This window comes from Cyprinus carpio, chromosome A19, assembly GCF_018340385.1.
Source record: "Cyprinus carpio isolate SPL01 chromosome A19, ASM1834038v1, whole genome shotgun sequence".
In the NCBI taxonomy this organism is placed as follows: Eukaryota; Metazoa; Chordata; class Actinopteri; order Cypriniformes; family Cyprinidae; genus Cyprinus; species Cyprinus carpio.
Genome location: NC_056590.1, coordinates 2869026 through 2891305, shown reverse-complemented (window position 1 = coordinate 2891305; position 22280 = coordinate 2869026). Strand labels below are relative to the sequence as shown.

At 36.7% G+C, this 22280-nt stretch overlaps 1 pseudogene; it reads left to right on the top strand.

Annotated features, from left to right (window-relative positions):
• Positions 1-6785: 6785 nt before the first annotated feature.
• The window catches only part of LOC122148708, a 254877-nt pseudogene continuing 239382 nt past the window's right edge, over positions 6786-22280 (top strand).

The window sequence follows — 22280 nt, the reverse complement described above, 5'->3', positions numbered from 1 at the left end:
TTTTCTTTTTATTTATTTATTTATTTCTTGCGAGCTTGAAAGTCTGTCCACATTTGCTTTATGGAAAAGGTCAGATTATTATTGAAAAACTCTCCCTTTGCGTTACACAGAAGAAGGAGTTATATAGATTAGGAACCGCATGACGGTAAGTACTGTAAATAACAGAATTTCCATATTTTGGGTGAATTAACCCTTCAGTATAAGAATTTCTGCCTGAATTCATTAGGTGGTAATTGGTCTGACCTTCTCAGTACAGATCATATTTCTAAATTGGCAGAAATGTACTGTCTCCATGAGCATTTATATGTCTGTAAGTGTGGTGTGTTTGTATTTTGAGTTGTTAGCAACTTACAGTCCATCCCTCCAATCACTACTTTTGTGTCTGCTTGAAAACTCAGGCCCAACAAATTGGTTTTCACTCTGCTAAGCCAACCGAGCAAGTCAAGAGAGACCTTGTGCTTTTCCTCTCTTCTTTCCAATTCTCTCACTGTCTTTCCAGCTGAGCCGCCCAAGTCTCTGATCCAAACAGCTGGCCATAAACTAGCACACAGACAGTGAAACTGGCATTTTTTACTGTTAACCCAGTAAGCTTTGTGTTTTATCATAAAAACACTGTGATTAATTAAAGCCTTATGTTTTTATTTATTTATTTATTTATTTTTTACTTAAATTAAAAAACTTAAACTTACATTTTAAACTTTTTACTATGGAAATGTGTTGCTTTGTCTTGTTTTTCACAACTGTATTACTATCCATAATAAGTCTGTATTTAATTCTTAATGAAACAGTCATTCCATTTCTAGTCATTTAAGTTCCTCTTAAAAAGGCAAAAACAATTAGTTGAAACTCCTTCAACTGAAATTGACCTAAAGGAGGAAATAACTCTGTGCTGCCATCACGTGGTGACAATGATACAAACACTGTATCAAGAATTAAAACTGCATCACAGCAAGCATGGATGTTTACTGCTTTACAGCCAGAGGCCATATGATATGCGGATTTGTCCCCACACTTTTTGATGATGATATTTCTGAGTTTTCAATGGCTTTTCTATGTGTTTTCCAGAATTTATTTATTTTGGCAATGAACAGATTTAAAATTTATATGTCTTTAATAAGATCTTCAATTGACAGACACTGACAAGTTTTATACTACACAAGCACATACAGTAAATGATAATATATATATATATTTTTTTTTTACCAAGCATAGCTAAAAAAAAGTGCATATTTATTATGCGTGGAAATCACAATTAAAAAATCCCTAATATGACAAGTTTATATGACTTAATGAAAGTTTTTAAAATAAAACCAAATTAAAAAAACAAAATTTCACTTTAGTTTTCAGATTTTTAGATCTCTCCTAGAGCATAGTTTGATTAAAATCATGTTAAGATCATCTTTTGGATTATAATTTGATCTTGAGTTCTTTAGGTTGTTTAGCTTTTAAAGAGAACATTTTTCTTCTGTAAAACAACAGAATGTGTGTTAAGGCTGGAATACCCTATATAGGTTTTTGCCCCCATTTTACAGTCTAGACAAGTTGACGCTAGTTGCAGAAAGTCAGAACCAGTCTGCAGATCTGAGTTGAGGAAATCACAGTGTGTGATGTCACAGACTTTTTAGCTTGAGACTGTGATTCCATCCAGTTGGAGGATATCAAACCTGTTAAATATGTTGAGCTGATTTTAAAAGACTTATTGTTTTCATTTGTCCTATGTCTCCTATAGCAACAAGGCATGTGTGTATGAGTTTGTTGCGTTCGGAATTATTTGAAAGGCTGGGTGTAATCCTTAGATGGCCACTGGAGGGAGCAACACCTCACAATGACTGTAGGCTGTTAAATGGTAATAAAATATGACAAGAACTCACAGTTTAACGGTGTCAGAACAAATTCATCTCGATAATGTCAGATAACACTTAAGCAAAACATGTTCAGGTCAAAGTGTCTGAATAAATTTTGGTCCCAATTTTTTTTATTTATTTTTTTTTTATCAATTTTCCTGGTAGTCCACTGTATGAAGAAATCTTCAGTAGCCCCTCACTGCAGAACACAAGATCCAGGGGGCGTGGTTGGATCCACATCTAGGGGGTGGAGATGGGTAGGTTTAGGGATCAGGGGGTGGAGACGGGTAGGCTTAGGTATATGTAAGGTGGGAGGAGTTGGATCTGGATCCAACCACGCCCCCTGGATCTTGTGTTCTGCAGTGAGGACCTCGAAATCTTGGGTATATGTCACAGTTTACTTTATTTTGCTATCCTCACTTATATAAATTAACTATAGTTTCCTGAACCCACTAGTAATATATATATATATACATACATATATATATAAATTATATCTGGTGTCTGAATAATTTTTGGTTTGTATATGCTACATGTTTTTTGAGCATCAAACACTGGTCATTTTACTCACAACATCCCTAAATATCAAGTTTTTAAACATTTCCCACGTGAATACTGCTTGATGTGAGCTGTCAATCACATAAAGGTTTTTTTTTTCTTTTTTTTTTACAGCCAAGTATGGTGACCCATACTCAGAATTTGTGCTCTGCATTTAACCCATCCAAAGTGCACACACACAACACACACACACTGTGAACACACACCCGGAGCAGTGGGCAAGCCACTTATGCTGCGGCGCCCGGGGAGCTGGTGGGGGTTCGGTGCCTTGCTCAAGGGCACCTCAGTCATTGTATTACTGGCCAGAGACTCGAACCCACAACCTTAGGGTTAGGAGTCAAACTCTCTAACCATTAGGCCATGACTTCCCCACTTTCCCACGACTTTCCTTTTATGTCAATCACATAAAGGTGTTGATGTCTTTCAATTTTGATGTCTTTCAATTGAATGATGTGTTACGTCCCTGGGTCTAGGGTTCAGGGAAGAAACATTAAAAAAGAGTGAGTCCGCAGGTAATTTTAAGAAATCTTTCCGGGTTCTCTTCTGTTATTGTGAGGACAAGGAAAAACCATCTGTTTCGTTAGTGGTTCACTCAAAGAGCAAGAACGTGAAAAAAACCTTCAGTCATCTACCACCACGCACACTGGTGGCACGTCCCATTAAGGCGGGGCAACCTGCAAGAAACAGGACAGGAGAGACGAATAAAGAGAACAACATCAAAAAGGAGAAAAAGACACAAAGCAGCAGCACCAATACAACCTCATGTGTAACAGATGGTTTTCAATTATTGTGATGCTATGGCCAGAAAGGAAAAGTCACTCCCTGGAGGTTTATTAAACAAAGATAAATACTACTATCGGACAGTGTGCATGATAGATTAAAAAGCGAAGGTCATGTGTAGATTCTGAGATGTTTGAGGAGCAAAATTTGAATTTTTGAACATGGAATCATTTTTGCTAGTGCCCCAGTTTGCAACTGCTTTGCTTTTTTTTTTTAGTCCATTGTAATGATCTATAAATATAGTAGATTTAGACCGTCCTTTATCGAATGAGAATTGAACTTAATAAAGATAATATTAAATACATGACATGAGTTAGGATTAAATTAAACATTAAACATGAGCACAGGAGTCATGTAGAGTAACCCTTATATAAGCTCTTCCCTTAAATGGTCCAGGCTAGAGTAAGGTTCAGCAATACCACACATGCAAGAGTGCTGCTGTCAGCACTGCTGTGATTCAGCCGTATGCATGATGCTGCAGGTAATTAGGTTTGGAATTTGGAATGGAAGTTTGTCCATTCAAATTAGTTAAAGTAAAAATGTAAAATTTGATTGAATTGACATATTTTTCCCCTAAATTGAGCTTTACTCAGAATCCACAGTCTATTTAAAGCATTCTGTAATCACTCCAATTCAGCCCCACTTTGGTTTTTCCATTTTTCCAGTCAACACTCACTGTTCTGAGAATCCCTACTTTGAGTAATCCTGGAAGAGAAAAGACAGATGCAATGACATTCAAAAAATGTCATTATGTCAAATATTTTTCAGAGCTCCTTGAACGTTTGAAAGGTTAAATCTGTTTAATATTATATAATCTCAGCTTTCTCTTCAGCTGTGAGTAAGTCATTATGTGATCCAGTGGCTTGACTGATCAACTGATTGATCATTATTTAAGCTTACCAAGAACTTCTCTCTCTTAGCTCCTTTACAGTCGCTCCACACAGTCTTAAAATCTTGAGGTTGGTGATTGTTCCACCACCTATGCTGACGGTTCCCTCATTGTCTTCCAGACTGTCCATCATGATGCGCTTGAAATGTTGAGGACAGTAGGCATCCTTGACACACTTATTGTCATCCTGAACCAGCTACAGATGGCTGCTTTGAGGACTGCACTGGTGGCCTTGTCATACAGATGTTTGTGATGCTGACATGGTTGGGGCTTATGTTGTACTTCCTCATGGTTGCCCATAAAGCTGTGTGCCAGTCTGCCAGACCCAATGCTTTCTTGAAATTCACAAACACAAAGATATTGCTGATGTTGCATGTAAGTCCCAGATTATTCTAAAGTTGAAAATCTGTTTTTTGGTACAACTTTCTGCTTCGGAGTCCAGCCTGCTCCACTTCAATTATGTGTTCAGCTTGAGAGATTCAGTATTGTTTTTTTAGAAGAGCTTAATGGCTGCTTCTGTCACTGCTGAACTGAAGCTGATGGTCATGGTGTCTACATTAAATTCTTCTGCATTCAGGATAAGCAGTGGCACCACTGCACACAATTTTTTTCAAACTTCCAACATTCAAGATTTCTGCCATCATGTGTGGGCAAAAATGCATGATCATTTCCAATATCAGCTCTTTGAAAGCTGATAAATGTGTCTTTCTGATGTTGATGCTGGGTTAAAAGCACTTTTTGACCAAGATATTATTGATCTTGTTGTGGTGCTTTCCACTGCGGCTATGCCATGTACATCATTTGGATGCCTTTTGATGGTGAAACGTGTTTTTCCAGGAGCCTGTCACAGATTGATGCAAAGATTATTGATATTGATTTATCAATATCAATAATGTTTGCATCAAACTGTGACAGTATGCCTGCTGCTCTATATGTCTGTGAGGTTTGGGGCCAACAATGCCTGTCGATTACTATAAATGGGACAAATAGCCCATAGAATCCCTGCATGGTGAATTCTGTAGAAGCATTTTAGGGGCCATTCACACAGAATGTGCTTTTGCTTTGAAAAACATGAGAAAAACATAAACATGAGGCAGTGGAATGGGGAAAAAATGCAAAGTCTAGAGATTACATTTTTAAAAGTTGAACTTCTTTTCACTTGAGCTGCAAAGGATGAATAAGCCAAATCATAAAAGGCGTCAAAAATTGTTATTTTGTTCACTACGAAAATAATAGGAAAAATATCGCTACACCGAGAGTCCTCACAAAATAGAGGCTCAGCAATCACAAAATAATAATAATAATAATAATAATAATAATAAATTAAAAAAATAAAATCTATAAATGTACAAAAGCAAATACAGACAAACATGGCTATCAATGGAAGAATGAGTCTGTGCTCACTGTGACACAAGTGAGGTCAGGACAGACACTTTCTCCTTCACGGTGGTAAATATGAAGAGGTGAGAAAGAAATACTTTTTTCAAAAATCTCATGTCACCGGTTTTCCAGTTATTTAGAAATGGTACAAATGGAGATTTTACTGGCGGAAAACAGTTACCCATCAATTGTTATTTGTTATGGTTATTATGTTATTTTTTTCTTATTTTAATTCATTATTTTTATTTTAATACAATTTATTATTATTATTTTTTGTTTGTTTTTTGCTGTTGTTATAGTTTATATTTCTTTTTCTTGTCATTAATTGTTTTGTATATAATGCTTTGGCAATATTGATACTAATCATGTGTGGCTGATTGTGAACACAGACGCTAAGATAATTGTGAGGTCGGTCTGTAAATGGGAGAGCAAAGAAGCTATGTGCTGATGCAGTGTTAAAAAGAGGAGTTTCCACATCCACGGAAATATCAGTCTTTCCTTTCTTCTGCTGTCGATGGCATGGTTTCTCTATAAAGACAAATGCTCACTCAGTCCCTGTGCTGATTACACCATCATCCTTTGCCAATGACGAAGGAAAGAGAGAGGAAAACGAGAGAAGGGCGGATGCTGGGGAGGGCATAAGAGAAAAGTGATCCTTAATGAGGGAATGGCAGATGCTCCAATCTGTCGAGTGGATTCATCCGTCAGGATAATAACACCACTGGCTCCACTCTACTCAGGCCTGTGTCTGTAACTGAGCGAGGCAGACACACCTGCGATTCTCTCAAGATTTACACTGTTCAACCTGATACAGTGCACTGAATATGGATCATAGGATGCTGTAGCCACAAGGCTTTTTGGTGGCTTGATGGTGTTTAAGACTCTCTCCTGACATGCTTTTGCATGACTAAACATCCTGAAAAAAATAAATAAATAAAAGAAAATGATAATAATAATAATAAACATCATTGTGTGTTTGTAAAGGTATATATATATATATATATATATATATATATATATATATATATATATATATATATATATATATATATAATTATTCTTTAATGTGGTAGATTACATTTGTCAAATCTGAAGTGTTTGAAACAAATAAATAAAACATAGACACTTTAAAATGTACTTAAAAAAATAATTAAAATTTATGTAAAATGTATCATGTAAAATTTAATTACGGTATACTCGATTTTCTGAAATTGAAAGGGTTTGATTACTAACTAAACACACCAACCTTTAGGCTATAGCCTACCTCAAAACTTGGTTAATTTCCGAAAACTTTAGCCTGTAACTCAACCTCCAGTTGTCTCCGTTAACCCGGGGACTCCTCTGATCCGTCACAGACAGAGATGCAGAGCCGGGGTGAGGAGGGGTCTCTCCTCAGATCATGACATTAGCTCAGTTCACCCACCCCCTGCACCTGCTACTGCGCTTTTCTGACGGAAAACTCACCGTGAGCGGACGGGTCGGTCGAGCGGAGGATCTTACTGGCCGTTACAGACCGTTGGCTATTCACGCGGGCGAAAGAAGACACACACACACACACACACACAAAAAAAAAACCGCCTTGTGTTTGTGAAGAGAGTGAAAGTGAAGCATGTCGTCGTCGTCCACAGAGATCGGCAGGTGAGTGAGGCATTATTCCCGATAAGATCTATCAATGTTGAAAAAAAAAAAAGAAAGAAAAAAAGACATCGTCAAGAGGTGTATTGTAACTTTGATCAACCAAATGGTGCACTATTAGACCGTATACATGGTGCTCTCTCTATATACAGGCTGCTGCAGGCTACTGAATAACTACTATATTTAAATAGACTACCATAACACCATGTTGTTATTAATGATAAAATAATAATAATTATAACAACAATAATGATAATAATAAAAACACTATAAAAGTCTAGCACAGGGCCTGTTTCTAACAAACATCCTAAGTTAAGAAAAGCATTAGAAATAACTGTAAGTAATTTATTTTTTTTAAAAGCCATAATTTACAGCTGGGGTTCTACTGCATTTCAGTTATATAATTTTCTATAAATTCTCTTAACCCTGTCTGTCACGTCATTGTATGCATACGACAATGCAGTTCATTATTACTCTGAATTACAGAAGGATTTAAAAGCCTATGTCATGTAAAACCCCTTGGGTAATCTCTCTTGACAGTCGCTTAATTTCTCTTTCTAAAGCATAGTGTAGCAACTGATTTAAAATCAGTTAACAGCTTCTTTAATACCTGTGTGTGTGTGTGTGTGTGTGTGTGTGTGTGTGTGTGTGTGTGTGTGTGTGTGAGAGTGTGTGTGTGTGTGTGTGTGTGTGTGTACCTATGTAACCATATGTACCCAGAAGTGAGATGAAACCTTACTTTTGGCAACATCCTTATTTTAAAAAAATATATACAATTTTGTAAAATTGTAACAAGACAGAAACCTTTCTGTTAGTGCTTGGTTAGTGTTTATAACTAGCCACATATAAAACAATACAAAAACACAGTCAGTACAATAGAATGTCCCCATTTACATAGCTATATGTAAACGTGTGTGTGTCAGCATGCTTTTGTGGTTGGTCGGTTATGATGCTTTTGCATCGTTTCATCAATGGTGAGGTCACTCTGGTATGTCATTTTATTTCTTTAATAAATGAACAAAAGGCATTTAGCTAAAAATAAGATGGCCAGTTACATTATAAACACTTTCATGCCTGCGATTTGACTTTCACATGTGCTTCATAAACATGAGGACATTGGTGATGTCATCCAGTAAACAAGTTAGTGGTAAAAGATCATTGTAAAGAAAACAATATTTTTTTTCAGGGAATCTAAAAAAATGTTCTTCATGTAGTAACATGTAAATGAACTGGTTTTATTCAAGCCAAACAAATAGCACATTGTTCATTTACAATGTGTGTTAGTTTTCATCTAAAAGTATTTCAGTAGTGAGCAAATATAATAAATTTAACGACAAGAGGGAATTACATCAATTCATAAGTGTGATGAAAACAGAAATATTAGGGAATTTAAAATAGTGTTTTACAGGTCTGGAAAAGTCATGGAAATGATTAAGTTCTTGAAAAGTCGTTGACATTTCTATAGAGAATGTGACATTTTCTAGTTGTTCTCAGCTCTAAAATATTCATAAAAGCATATCTTTGAAAAAGCAATCTCTAAAAAATATTTATTTTAACCAATAATTGTGAACAACTGGAAAAGTCATGCAAATTCACTGCTTAAACAGAGAGGAAATTGTAAATACAATGCAGCAAACATAGTCTCTCTCAGCTACAGCTGTATTTTGAGGAAGACTGCATACAGTAAGTGTCAGACAGGAATGAGTCTGTGTTCTTCCTGCAGGCTTGGTTTGGGTTCGCTGTCTTGTTCCAAATGCATTTTGTCACAACTACCTGGGAAAAGAAACTGCTTTGATGTTCCTCTCGCTGAAAGAGATTCAAAGAAAGTCTTTTGCTGTATGCTAATACTCTTCAATTGACTTGTGAGTCTTTTCATTAACACTTTGCTTTGGCAGACTATCTTACCAGAACTGAATAAAAGACTTAACTTTTCTGTGTCCTCTTTGCCTGACCAGCGGCACAGAGGCATTTGGAGTGTCTGGGATGCTCCGTGAATCTTATTAGAATGCGAGCCGCATCTCAGCAAAACCAAGTTCAGCATTCTGGGGAGCGCGGTGAGATACTGAAGATGTTGAGCGTTAGGTGGTGTTTAAACTCTAAGCCATGCAAAAGTAATGAGTTGGGAAATATATCAAAGGACGAAGCTTGAAGCTGTAATAGCTTGGAGTACGCCTACATTAATAATGTTGTTAATATCTCCTGCTCCTCGCCTCAGTACCAATATTATATTCTTTTGCTGTCATGTATGGTTTTGGATCTGCATCAAAGATTTTTAAATTCATCTTAATGTTTGTTAGAGCTAGAAGCATTTTTTAAATAAAGTGCTCTAAACTGAAAGAGTTTCTGGAATCAATGCACATTCAATAAATCCTTCATAGCAATTCCTTCGAAGGGCCAAATTCATGAAACATATTTCTATGTATAATTTAACGTGACATCCCCGTTAAAAACAGAGAACCACTGCTTTATGTTCTCAGAGCACTGATAGCTTTCAAAACCCAGTAGCTCCTAAAAGGACCCAGTGTTCATGTGATTGCAGACTGCAGTCAGTAGGTGGCAAATGCTCCTCAGATTATAAAAGGTAATCTGTCATCTGAGAAGGGATTTAACATACAACCGAACACCTGCAACACTGTCAAATCACTGCTGAATGCTCTAGTTGAACCTGGTGAAATTGAGTTATAGGTCAGTCTGAAGAATATTGTATATATATATATATATATATATATATATATATATATATATATATATATATTATATATATATATATATTATATTAATTTTATTTATTTATTTTTTTTCATTTCTATGTGCATATAACTACAGTACATGTTATTTCTTTGCTCTGAAGACATCTGTATAATCATAACAGGGAGTTACATTTATGACGTACAACAAATACATACAAAGTTGTCCTAAACTTTTGTATCATTTAATTCATCATGAACAATATTTTAAATGTCTAGATAAAAGTAACAAAAAGAAGAATTCTTTTATACTCTGTTGTAAGGCTAAAGGCATTTGTGGCCTTGGGCATAAGAGTTAAATAAATAGTTTAGCCAATAATGAACATTCTTTTGCCATGTATTCATCCTCGGTGATTGAAATAGGACTGTACTCAGTGCTGTACTGGCAATTATGCTTTCCACAGCACCAGGAATTATTCTTGTGTACCGGCACCTCTTATAAACTGATGGTACTCAGTACTCAACAGCATTACTAGACCAAACATCTTTGACTATCAGCATTAAATCTGCTTCACATTTGTACTTCAAACTGAACAGCTTTCTGTTGGTCAGCATGGGGATTTTGCACAAACAACTTGAACCTAATGCAAACTTGGCATGGGAAATTATTTTGCTTTATGACTAGATTTTGCTTCCAAAATATAAAAATAGAATTTGGAGGGCACTCACACTCTTACATTTTATATTGTACATGAAGTGGTGATCCAAAAACAAAACTGAAATGCATTCATACTACCATAAACTACATAGGCCCAATAGTATGTAAAATCATTAACACAACAAAGGCAGAATAGGTTTCTACAAGTTTGGTTTCTAATTGTATCTTAAATTGATCAGTGGTTCCATTGTTTCAACAAAAATCTGCAATCCAAAGATTTTTTTTTTGTTTTTCAATTTACAATAGGGGATTTAAATTTTGAGAAGTTCTTCAGTGCATCAGTACACAGCTCATCTGGTAATACACAATATGTGAGTCTCATCAGGTGTTGCTACTTAAAACAATCAAACTACAAGTCCAACTCAGCTCCATCATAAAACAACAACAGAAATATCGGGGAATATAAAATAGATTTCCAGATATGGAAATCAATGTCATGGAAATGAATAAAGAAAAATAATGCATCGGGCACTGAGATGGCATTCATAAATAATGTACCCAGAAAAAGGTTGGGGGAAAAGAAAGAAAAAAGTCTTAATTTAAGACTATAACATATAGTAGACAAAGTCTTTACATGTGCAATCCCAAAATTCTCTTTGTAACATTTTTTGCTCAATTCATGATCTCAATAGTCAATAATTCAATACATACTGTAAAACACACTGTAGCTGAAACAAACCGTCTTAATCTTTAGCTTGAAGTAAAGCTGTATTTATTGTACTCTCTCTTAAAAAAAAAAAAAAAAAAAAAAAAAAAAAAAAAAAAAAAAAAAAAAAAAACAATTGTTGAAATTTCTCTTCCCTGTTAAAATATTTATTTTTATATCCTAACTATATTCAAGTATGTGGTTTGTTTTATTATTTGGATTTAGCATTTTTACCTTCAGAACAGACCTGCAACCCATTTTTAGTTCATAGCCCATCAGAACAAATGATGTAAATAAAGACCAGCTCCATCTGTTTACCTCATGAATTTATTAAATGTGGACAGCAAACACAATACCTAACTGCATACACAAACTTCTTAAGCCTAGAGTTATTAATGTCTTAATTACTGAGGCTTTAACCAACACAATTTGATCTTAACACACAAATAATGATGCAAATAATTGGATAATTAAAGCTTAATTAAACCTAGCTCATATAAATCCAGTAAATGGATAAGATTAGTCATAAAATGTTAGCAGGGTAAAAGAGAGCAAGAAAGAAAGAGAGAGAGAGAAGCAGAGATTATAGAAGAGCCTTTGATGGCAGACCTGGCTCTGGGAATCCTAGCATGCCTTCAGGGGTAGAGCACGCACTCTCCGCATCAATAATGGATGAAAGATATCTTGTTCATTGCAGGACTGAACCAAGCCGGCATACTGATTTCTAACCGTGAACCTTATGTAAAAATTGCATCAGTGGGTTTAATTTGCCTCATTAAAACCTGCATTCCTGAACACTGTCAGTTTTACAGAGGAAGCTGAAGGGCTCTATTTTTACAGTATTGTAAGAGGCTTATTACTCTCATTAAAAAAAGAATCTAGGTTCATCTTGTGGGGTAATTCAAGAGATTAGAATGAAAATTCTGATGCATTGAAATAAAAACTATGGGGCCAAAAAATGAAAGAAATATTCTGGACATACAGTATAGGAAAGAAACTGAAAATCACCCAAAACAACCAAAATTATTATTTTAAATTATATTGTTTTGAAAAAGTGAAAATGTCAATATAGGAATATTTAAATTATTATTAATCACAAAAAAGTTTTTACACTTACAGGGAGAATTACTAAACTAACATTTATGCTCCAAAACTATTACTAAAACAACTAAAATTAGTGAGATAAATTTATTTAATCCAGAAACAAACTGGTAATTCATTTCTACCTATAATAATGCATAAAATTTCCCAGCGCTAGGCGCTCTTCACAGCGCTCCGATTTACAGTGAAGGTCAAACAGAAAAATCTAACCTTTCATTGAAGTAAAACAACTGAAAAAAGGGTAAATTCTCATTATGAAATAAATTTCACAATTATTTGCACCCCTTTATACAAACCCGATTCCAAAAAAGTTGGGACACTGTACAAATTGTGAATAAAAACAGAATGCAATGATGTGGAAGTTTCACATTTCAATATTTTTATTGGGAATATGTAATAGTTGTGATTTAAAATGTTTAAACTGAGAAAAATAGGTTGATTTTAAATTTCATGGCATCAACACATCTCATAAAAGTTGGGACAAGGCCATGTTTACCACTGTGTGGCATCCCCTCTTCTTATTATAACAGTCTGCAAACATCTGGGGACTGAGGAGACAAGTTGCTCAAGTTTAGGATAGGAATGTTGTCCCATTCTTGTGTAATACAGGCTTCTAGTTGCTCAACTGTCTTAGGTCTTCTTTGTCGCATCTTCCTCTCTATGATGCGCCAAATATTTTCTATGGTGAAAGATCTGGACTGCAGGCTGGCCATTTCAGTACCCGGATCCTTCTTCTACGCAGCCATGATGTTGTTATTGATGCAGTATGTGGTCTGGCATTGTCATGTTGGAAAATGCAAGGTCTTCCCTGAAAGAGACGACGTCTGGATGGGAGCATACTGTATGTTGTTCTAGAACTTGGATATACCTTTTAGCATTGATGGTGCCTTTCCAGATGTGTAAGCTGCCCATGCCACACGCACTCATGCAACCCCATACCATCAGAGATGCAGGCTTCTGAACTGAGCGCTGATAACAACCTTGGGTTGTCCTTGTCCTCTTTAGTCCGGATGACATGGCGTCCCAGTTTTCCAAAAAGAACTTAAAATTTTTGATTCGTCTGACCACAGAACAGTTTTCCACTTTGCCACAGTCCATTTTAAATGAGCCTTGCCCAGAGACCCTGAGCTGCGCTTCTGGATCATGTTTAGATATGGCTTCTTTTTTGACCTATAGAGTTTTTGGCGGCAACAGCGAATGGCACGGTGGATTGTGTTCACCAACAATGTTTTCTGGAAGTATTCCTGAGCCCATGTTGTGATTTCCATTACAGTAGCCTTCCTGTATGTGATTGCAGTGCCCGTCTAAGGGCCGTGAAGATCACTGGTATCCAGTATGGTTTTCTGGCCTTGACCCTTACGCACAGAGATTGTTCCAGATTCTCTGAATCTTTGGATGATATTATGCACTGTAGATGATGACAACTTCAAACTCTTTGCAATTTTTCTCTGAGAAACTCCTTTTTGATATTGCTCCACTATTTTTCGCCGCAGCATTGGGGGAATTGGTGATCATCTGCCCATCTTGACCTCTGAGAGACACTGCCACTCTGAGAGGCTCTTTTATACGCAATCATGTTGCCAATTTACCTAATAAGTTGCAAAATGGTCCTCCAGCTGTTCCTTATATGTACCATTTAACTTTTCCGGCCCTTTATTGGCTACCTGTCCCAACTTTTTTGGAATGTGTATCTCTCATGAAATCCAGAATGAGCCAATATTTGGCATGACATTCAAAATGTCTCACTTTCAACATTGATATGTTATCTGTATTTCTAATTGTGAATAAAATATAAGTTTATGAGATTTGTAAATAATTCCATTCCTTTTTTACTCACAATTTGGTTTTATTATTTGGATTTAGGCATTTTACCCTTCAGAAAAGACCTGCAACCCATTTTTAGTCATAGCCCATCAGCACAAATGATGTAAATACAAGACCAGCTCCATTCTGTTTACCTCATGAATTTATTAAATGTGGAACAGCAAAACATCAATACCTAACTGCATACACAAAACTGCTTAAGCCTAGAGTTATTAATGTCTTAATTACGGGAGGTTTTAACCAAACCACAATTTGATTCTTAACAAACAAAATATGTATGCCAAATAATTGGATGAATTAAAGCTTAATTAAACCTAGCTCATATAAATCCAGTAAATGGATAAGATTAGTCATAAAAATGTTAGCAGGGTAAAAGAGAGCAACGCAAGAAGAGAGAGCCGAGATGCAGAGATTCAGAGATTATAGAAGAGCCTTTGATTGGCAGACCTGGCTCTGGGAATCCTAGCATGCCTTCAGGGGTAGAGCACGCACTCTCCGCATCAATAATGGATGAAAGATATCTTGTTCATTGCAGGACTGAACCAAGCCGGCATACTGATTTCTAAACCGTGAACCTTATGTAAAAATTGCATCAGTGGTTTTAATTTGCCTCATTAAAACCTGCATTCCTGAACACTGTCAGTTTTACAGAGGAAGCTGAAGGGCTCTATTTTTACCGTATTGTAAAGAGGCTTCGTTACTCTCATTACAAAAAACAGAATCTAGGTTCATCTTGTGGGGTAATCAAGAGACTTTAAAATGAAAATTCTGATGCATTGGAAATAAAAAACTATGGGGCCAAAAAATGAAAGAAATATTCTGGACATACAGTATAGGAAAGAAACTGAAAATCACCCAAAACAACCAAAATTATTATTTTAAATTATATTGTTTTGAAAAAGTGAAAATGTCAATATAGGAATATTTAAATTATTATTAATCACAAAAAAGTTTTTACACTTACAGGGAGAATTACTACACTAACATTTATGCTCCAAAACTATTACTAAAACAACTAAAATTAGTGAGATAAATTTATTTAATCCAGAAACAAACTGGTAATTCATTTCTACCTATAATAATGCAACACCAAATCACAGCGCTCCGATTTACAGTGAAGGTCAAACAGAAAAATCTAACCTTTCATTGAAGTAAAACAACTGAAAAAAGGGTAAATTCTCATTATGAAATAAATTTCACAATTATTTGCACCCCTTTATACAAACCCGATTCACAAAAAGTTGGGACACTGTACAAATTGTGATTATAAAACAGAATGCAATGATGTGGAAAGTTTCAAACATTTCAATATTTTGTTCAGAATACAACATAGATGACATATCAAAATGTTTTAAACTGAGTAATAAAATAGGTTGATTTTTAAATTTCATGGCATCAAACACATCTCATTAAAAGTTGGGGACAAGGCCATTTTACCACTGTGTGGGCATCCCCTTCTTTTATAAACAGTCTGCAAACATCTGGGGGACTGAGGAGAGACAAGTTGCATCAAGTTTAGAATAGGAATGTTTGTCCCATTCTTGTGTACATACAGCTTCTAGTTGCTCAACTGTCTTAGGTCTTCTTTGTCGCATCTTCCTCTCTATGATGCGCCAAATATTTTCTATGGTGAAAGATCTGGACTGCAGGCTGGCCATTTCAGTACCCAGATCCTTCTCTACGCAGCATGATGGATGTTGTTATTGATGCAGTATGTGGTCTGGAATTGTCATGTTGGAAAATGCAAGGTATTCCCTGAAAAGGACGACGTCTGGATGGGAGCATATGTTGTTCTAGAACTTGGGATATACCTTTTAGCATTGATGGTGCCTTTCCAGATGTGTAACTGCCCATGCCACATCACGCACTCATGCAACCCCATACCATCAGAGATTGCAGGCTTCTGAACTGAGCGCTGATAACAACTTGGGTTGTCCTTGTCCTGTTTAGTCCAGATGACACGGCGTCCCAGTTTTCCAAAAAGAACTTCAAATTTTGATTCGTCTGACCACAGAACAGTTTTCCACTTTGCCACAGTCCATTTTAAATGAGCCTTGCCCAGGAGAAAAACGCCTGCGCTTCTGGATTCATGTTTAGATATGGCTTCTTTTTTGACCTATAGAGTTTTTGGCGGCAACAGCGAATGGCACGGTGGATTGTGTTCACCAACAATGTTTTCTGGAAGTATCCTGAGCCCATGTTGTGATTTCCATTACAGTAGCATTCCTGTATGTGATGCCAGTGCCGTCTAAGGCCGGAAGATCACGGGTATCCATTATGGTTTTCCAGCCTTGACCCTTACGCACAGAGATTGTTCCAGATTCTCTGAATCTTTGGATGATATTATGCACTGTAGATGATGATAACTTCAAACCTCTTTTGCAATTTTTCTCTGAGAAACTCCTTTTTGATATTGCTCCACAATTTTTCGCCGCAGCATGGGGGGGAATTGGTGATCGTCTGCCTATCTTGACTTCTGAGAGACACTGCCACTCTGAGAGGCTCTTTTTATACCAATCATGTTGCCAGTTGACCTAATAAGTTGCAAAATGGGTCCTCCAGCTGTTCCTTATATGGTACATTAAACTTTCCGGCCTCTTATTGCTACCTGTCCCAACTTTTTTGGAATGTGTATCTCTCATGAAATCCAGAATGAGCCAATATTTGGCATGACATTTCAAAATGTCTCACTTTCAACATTTGATATGTTATCTGTATTCTATTGTGAATAAAATATAAGTTTATGAGATTTGTAAATTATTCCATTCCTTTTTTTACTCACAATTTGTTCAGTGTCCCAACTTTTTTGGAATCGGGTTTGTATATATTTCTATTCTTAGGAATAAAATATATCAGTAGTATACTGTATTCCCATTCACATTTCCATTTTTTTAAGCATACCAGGTTGATTGCTGTGATTGGTGTTGTATTCCAATAGTTAGACATACCAATTTATTTTAGTTGTTTGGTGTATTACTGTGTTTGGTGTTGTGTTTTTTTTTTTTAATTAAAGGATAAACAATGCACAATTATATTCACAGCATTCTTTGTTCATATTTACCAAGTGCTATAAGTTCTTACCTCAACTGTAAGTTACCATTTCTGTTATCACTCAGCTTTTTTAATTTGGTATCTCAGGAGCTAATTACTCTCCTTCATTTTCATCTTCATGAAAAACAAACAAACAAACAAAAAATACTTTTATACTCTTTTTACTCTTTTCATTTTTCCATTTTTTTTCTTTTCTTTTCCCATTTTTATTTGTTTAATTGTGTTATGTTAAAATTGTGTTGGTTTATTTTGTTTAATTTTTGTCAACATCAAAAACCATTTTCAAGAACTTGACATTTGCCCTACTTAACTGAGTCTAGTAGATTGCACATTTGAGAAAATTACATTTCAAATTTTTACAATTTAATTTCACCATAAAATTAAAGCTAAATTAGCTATAAAATAAAAGTAGAATTTACTAAAACATTTTGACTTTACTTACTATAAAATTAGATAACTTTGAAAGACCTTTAATAATAATAATAATAATAATAATAATAATAATAATAATAATACACAATTATTTGTACAGTCTGTAAATATAGCTAGTATCTGTTCTGAACATCAGCACTCTGGTGTCAAGAAAAAATACTATTTAAACAATGTTTCTCTTAGTTTTATGGGGAGGGGAAAAAAAACAGAACCATTCCGCCAATCCAAACTTTGTGCTAATTGTCAATTATCTTGTAATGCAAAACTATTGACTTGTACAAACACATGTAAATAAAGACAGAGAATGTTTTAATGACATGTGAGAATTGTTGCAGCATATAAACTTCCTATTAAATGTTCATCACACATTTTACAAGTCTTAGATGGAAGACTCTAAGGCACAGCAACAGAGAGCTTCAAAGTGTAATATGCAGACATTATGTGCTGCTTTGTGCCTTATGATTACTTTAACAGATGTTATTTGAAGGGCAACTCTGTTTTAAATGCAGATCTCATTTGCATTGCAGATATCTGAATAATCCTCTTGGTTACTAATACACCACCGGCACCTTTGCCCATTTTCATGTGTCCAGCACGTAAAACTGCTTCTGCACCAAACTCTCTTCAGTGAGTCAGTCCGTCAGCCACGCAGTCAGTCTTTTTCTTCAATCATGTTTTGTTTATTTATTTACTTACTTATTTTTTAGTGCTTCTTTAAATTAGATTCCTTTTAGGAGTGCGTTTAGTGGGTTCCTCTTTGCTTGAGATTTATTAAAAACAGATTAACTGAAAAACAGATGAAAGTTTAGAATATGTATTATTGTTTTCTACACTTCTGAAAGTTTTTACATTTACATTTATTAATTTAGCAGATGCTTTTATCCAATAGATGAATATAACAAGCGATTCAACACAGGAAGTTCTCGTAATACAACGTTTCAGACACTGTTCAGGTTAGTAAAAGTACTAGACAGGGGGGATTAAGGTTAAGAGAAAGCAATGGTTTTTTTTTTTTTTTTTTTTTTTTTTATGTTAGGATGCAGTCAAATGTTGATAAACCTGTTGTGACGCGGCAGTGTCGCGTCCGGTGTAGACACAGTTCACTGTTCCGCCGCCAAGCAAGCGGCACATTAACTCCTCATCTGCACGCGCTCTCTTTGAAATAGGCATCGTTCCAACATTTCTTGTTAACGTCTTTCATTTATTGCTGTCTTGTTAATATTTGGCCAGTTTGGAGAAAGTCTCACCAAAACTGACCAGTCATGCGTTTGCGAAAACGGAACTTGAAGACAAGTACAAACGCAGATGGGTGACATGCATGGAGATGGCTCCAGATCGGCGATGTAGTATTTGGTTTCCCAACAAGGTCCATCGACCAACACAAAATTAATTTGCTGAATGCAGAATAAACCGTATTTTCCTGCACTCAAACATGCCAATCTAAAGGAAATGCTGTGTATGGCGTTTGAGGTATTTTGTGAATTACCATAAACTTATAGTCTAAATAAAACAATTTGCAACTATTAGTGTTATTACACCTGCATACAAAACTTCGTATTATGCTTGTTATAGAGTGCGTGACGTCATGTGCACTACCGCTGGTGGCAGTAGACAACTGCGGTGGCAACCGACCACCGGCGACTGTCACAGCCCTAGATCTCAGGCTTCTGGAGGGGATGTAGACTCGTAAGAGTGAGTGGAAGTAGGAGGGTGCCGAGCCTGTGGCTGTTCTATATGCAAGCATCAATGTCTTGAACTTGATGCGAGCCCCAACCGGGAGCCAGAGCAGGGAGATAAAGAAAGGTGTGACGTGGGCATTTTTGGGCTTGTTGAAGATCAGTCATGCTGCTGCATTTTGAACTATTTGAAGAGGTTTGATTGCACATGATGAAAGTCCAGCCAGAAGAGCATTGCAGTAGTCCAGCCTAGAAATGACAAGGGCCTGGACAAGAAGTTGCAGTTAGGAGGGGTCTGATCTTTCTGATGTTGTGCAATGCAAATCTGCAAGATTGGGTGGTTTTTGCAATGTGGTCCTTGAAAGTCAGCTGGTAAGCAAAGATTACACCAAGATTTCTGACTGAACATGATGGAGTAATTGTTGATAAACCTAGCTGGATGGTGAAATCGTGCTGTAAAGTCGAGAGGGAGCGAAGACGATAAGTTCAGTCTTTGCAAAGTTGAGCTGTAGGTGATGTTCTTACATCTATGCCGAGATATCCACCAGGCAGAATGAGATCCAGGCAGCTACCATTGGATCATCTGGTTGAAATGAAAGATAGCGCTGTGTGTCATCAGCACAGCAATGGTAGGAGAAACCATGTGCCTGAATGATGGATCCCAGTGATGTAGTGTATATGGAAAAGTAGAGGAATCCCTGAGGAGCCTCAGTGACCAGTTGATATGCTTTGGATACATCCCCTTCCTAGGCCACTTTGACCTACCTGTGAGATAGGATTCAAACCAGTGAAGTGGAGTCCCTGTGATGCCCAGTGATAAGACAGGAGGATCTGATAATTCACAGTGTCAAAAGTGGCAGATAAATTCTGCAGAATTAGAATTGATGATTTGAAATCAGCTTTCGCAAGCTGCAATGCTTCAGTGACTGACAGTAACAGTCTCAGTTGAATGGCTACTTCTGAAACATGACTGATTAACATCCAGTTGGTTATTCTGTGAAAGAAATAATGATACCTGGTTGAAAACACTTTTCACGTGTTTTCACAATGAATGGAAGGCGAGAGAGAGGTCTGTAGCAATCTACAAGTGAAGTGTTTAATGTAGTTTTTTTTTTTTTTGAGCATGGGGTTACCCAAGCATGCTTGAATGCAGTGGGGAAAATTGCCAGTGAGGAGAGATGTGTCAAAGATATGTGTGAGTGCTGGTAAGAGTGTAGGAGAGATTGCCTGGAGAAGGTGTGAGGGGACTGGGTCTAGAGGGCAGGTTTTAGGATGGCTGGAGAGAGGTTTTGATACTTCTGCCTCAGTGAGGGGACAGAAGGAGGAGAGGAGAGTTTTAGCAGTGGATGTGGTTGGTTTAAGTTCCTGTGTGTGGAGCTGAGAACTGACTGCTGATGGTTTTAGTTTTGTCTGTGAAGAATGTGGATAAATCATCTGCAGTTAAAGAGATGGAGGAGGGGGACAGAGAATTTAATGTTTTGAAGAGATTACGTGTGTCCGAAGCACTGTTGATCTTGTTGTGGAAATATGAAGGTTTTGTAGTATGGACTTCAGCAGAGACTGATAAATACTCAGGTCTGAAGGATCTTTCGATTTGCGCCATTTTCTCTCTGCTGCCCTGAGTTTGGAGGGTAGAGGGTAGAGAGGAAGACACTACAGAGGAAAGATGGGAGGGTGAAGGGGAGCCTAGGTTTCACCTAAAAGTAACCGTTAGAGAGGTTGGTGGCACACAGGTAGCAGGATGTTGGTTAAATATTATAAATAAATTATCAGAGATGTGCAGGGGTTTTACCAAAATGTTGTCTACAATACAATTCCATGTGTAAATTAAGTCAAGTCAATGCCTGATTTGTGAGTGCTTGTGGTGGTAAAGCCATTTGAAATCAAATGAAGCTAGGAGTGAATGGAGTACTGCAGCATAAGGCTTCTCCAGCTGGATGTTGAAGTCACCCAAGACTACAAGTGGACTGCCATCCTCAGGGAAATGAGGATAGCAGCCCATCCAGCTCCTCTATAAAGGTGACCAGTTGACCAGGAAGGTGATAGATTACTACAACATGGAGTTTAAGGAGCTGTTACCGTAATAGATTCAAATGAGTTATTGCATAGGGGAGAGTGGGTTGAGTATTTCCAATTCCAACCTGACATGGGGTGTGAAAGAAAGAAAAGTTGTTAGAGAGAGCACCAGGGTTTGCTGAGTCTTCTGCTGAGACGAATCCAGGTCTAGGTCAAGCCCAAGATACTAAGGGAAAACTGAGAAGCAATTGCTGGAATAAAGTCTGCTTTGCTGACAGCTGACTGGCAATTCCAGAGACCCACAGAAAAAGAGAGAGGTGCAGTAGAACAGGTGCAGATAGGATGCTGGTTAGCAAAATTGCATTGCTGTCTGTGTTTGATGTTAGAGCGTTGTTTAGAGACAACAGGAATGTATAGGAAACATATGATGTTATATTTACAAGGTTCGGGAGGAGCATGATTATGATATAATTAACCAGCATGATATAATTAACCAATTCACCACAGGTGGAACTCGTTCAGTTAATCAGCTAACTAGCAAAATACGTACACACACACACACACATATATCTGAGGAGCCCTCCCTCAGAATAGCATGGCAAATATGCTTACTATTTGCTCAGTCCAGTTACATGTAAGTGTGAACTCGTGAAATGATAGATATGTGAAAGAGAGGGCAGAAAGGAGAGTGTGTAAAAGGAAAAATAAAAGATACTTAAGTGCTTTGTTGGTATCATTGCTCAGTTGAGTCGTGGGGTAGAGTTGCAGATCTTTATCCGAGATGGTCTTCACACGAGGAGGCTGAATGCTTCCACACAGATAACAAATAAATACACAGATTATTGACACTGGAGTGAAAACACAATTAGCACATCAAAAGCCTATAGCAGGTGTATTGCTCAAACCGAAACTACTGCGGGACAGTTTGCCACGTAAATGCATTAAACGAAGCAATATAAATATCCAAAGCTTCTTCTTAGCTGACAGCTATTATTCTAATTACAAATAAGTTCAATCAAAATACAAATTATAATGAAAGAAGA